The 2500-nt window shown below is 36.4% G+C and overlaps 1 long non-coding RNA gene across 1 annotated transcript in view; it reads left to right on the top strand.

The window, feature by feature from the left end:
• LOC137653506 (uncharacterized) overlaps window positions 1-2500 on the top strand; it is a 42173-nt gene that overhangs the window by 240 nt on the left and 39433 nt on the right. The gene's annotated exons all lie outside the window — the stretch shown is intronic.

Here is a 2500-nt window from a genome sequence, read left to right as displayed (position 1 = left end):
ACAAAAGGGAAACGGTTTGATTAATGCTGTTTAAACCTGGCGAAAGCATTGTTAGAACAAGGAGCAGTCGATGACACCATCTATATATCATCATATATTCTTCCAATATTGCAAGTGTGTATCCAGCAGTTTCCAAGGGGGGGGGGGGGGGCAGTTGCAAAACAAGAACAAAGCAGCTGGGGGCCCAGTGTTGGGGGGGGGGGGTTGCAGTAAGCCCCTTCGGAAGCTGACGCAATTTATAGATATTTTAGATATTTTCTATGGTTTTGAAACTATTTTCACCTTATAGTTAAATATTAAAAGGTGAAAATGCAATCAGTAATAACAGCATCCCGTTAAGATATATATAAACCATGTCAGCATTAATCTTTATAGTGATTTTCAATAGACGACTGTACATTCTCAGAAACTCTCATCAGCTGACTACCTCTTAGTTGTAGAATGATCTACCTAATCGGGTAGTTGAATCAGTAGAACTTCAGAACTATAAAGTTGGAGCAAATGTTTTTATGTTGACCAGGCTGACATAAGTCTTTTTATAGTTTATTTATAACATATCTGTTTTGACATTGTTACTGTTTTTAGAATGATTTATTGTTAATTTGTTCTCATCATTTACTCATTTCCTTATTTCCTTTGATCACGGGGCTATTTTTCCCTATTGGTGCCCTTGGGCTTATAGCATCTTGCTTTTTCCACTAGGGTTGTAGCTTTGCTAATAATAATAATAATAATAATAATAATAATAATGATAATCTATAATTATTGGAGCGCCTCCATCCCTCCGTTCAATTAACAAACCACAACAATTCTTGACCTGTCGAATTTGCAGTAGTTATTCTCTCCACTTCTTCCGGCTCGATTCATATCAGAAATACAATCTCTTTATCTGCAGCTCATATATAAAGAATTTTACCACTTTGGAATGTGTGTGTGTGTGTGTGTGAGAGAGAGAGAGAGAGAGAGAGAGAGAGAGAGAGAGAGAGAGAGAGAGAGTTAAACAGTCAAACTTTTTTCTGTGAAACCCCCAAGTTTAACAGTCAAACCTTTTTTTCTGTGAAACCCCCAAGTTTAACAGTCAAACTTTTTTCTGTGAAACCCCCAAGTTTAACAGTCAAACTTTTTTCTGTGAAACCCCCAAGTTTAACAGTCAAACTTTTTTCTGTGAAACCCCCAAGTTTAACAGTCAAACTTTTTTTCTGTGAAACCCCCAAGTTTAACAGTCAAACTTTTTTCTGTGAAACCCCCAAGTTTAACAGTCAAACTTTTTTTCTGTGAAACCCCCAAGTTTAACAGTCAAACTTTTTTTCTGTGAAACCCCCAAGTTTAACAGTCAAACTTTTTTCTGTGAAACCCCCAAGTTTAACAGTCAAACTTTTTTCTGTGAAACCCCCAAGTTTAACAGTCAAACCTTTTTTTCTGTGAAACCTCCAAGTTTAACAGTCAAACTTTTTTCTGTGAAACCCCCAAGTTTAACAGTCAAACTTTTTTCTGTGAAACCCCCAAGTTTAACAGTCAAACCTTTTTTTCTGTGAAACCCCCAAGTTTAACAGTCAAACTTTTTTCTGTGAAACCCCCAAGTTTAACAGTCAAACTTTTTTCTGTGAAACCCCCAAGTTTAACAGTCAAACTTTTTTTCTGTGAAACCCCCAAGTTTAACAGTCAAACTTTTTTCTGTGAAACCCCCAAGTTTAACAGTCAAACTTTTTTCTGTGAAACCCCCAAGTTTAACAGTCAAACCTTTTTTTCTGTGAAACCCCCAAGTTTAACAGTCAAACTTTTTTCTGTGAAACCCCCAAGTTTAACAGTCAAACTTTTTTCTGTGAAACCCCCAAGTTTAACAGTCAAACCTTTTTTTCTGTGAAACCCCCAAGTTTAACAGTCAAACTTTTTTCTGTGAAACCCCCAAGTTTAACAGTCAAACTTTTTTCTGTGAAACCCCCAAGTTTAACAGTCAAACCTTTTTTTCTGTGAAACCCCCAAGTTTAACAGTCAAACTTTTTTCTGTGAAACCACCAAGTTTAACAGTCAAACTTTTTTCTGTGAAACCCCCAAGTTTAACAGTCAAACTTTTTTCTGTGAAACCCCCAAGTTTAACAGTCAAACTTTTTTTCTGTGAAACCCCCAAGTTTAACCGTCAAACTTTTTTCTGTGAAACCCCCAAGTTTAACAGTCAAACTTTTTTCTGTGAAACCCCCAAGTTTAACAGTCAAACTTTTTTCTGTGAAACCCCCAAGTTTAACAGTCAAACCTTTTTTTCTGTGAAACCCCCAAGTTTAACAGTCAAACTTTTTTTCTGTGAAACCCCCAAGTTTAACAGTCAAACTTTTTTCTGTGAAACCCCCAAGTTTAACAGTCAAACCTTTTTTTCTGTGAAACCCCCAAGTTTAACAGTCAAACTTTTTTCTGTGAAACCCCCAAGTTTAACAGTCAAACTTTTTTCTGTGAAACCCCCAAGTTTAACAGTCAAACTTTTTTCTGTGAAACCCCCAAGTTTAAC

Source organism: Palaemon carinicauda, chromosome 14 (assembly GCF_036898095.1).
Source record: "Palaemon carinicauda isolate YSFRI2023 chromosome 14, ASM3689809v2, whole genome shotgun sequence".
Classification (NCBI taxonomy): Eukaryota; Metazoa; Arthropoda; class Malacostraca; order Decapoda; family Palaemonidae; genus Palaemon; species Palaemon carinicauda.
The sequence above is the reverse complement of the archived record's forward strand: the minus strand, read 5'-3'. Positions and strand labels throughout refer to the sequence as shown.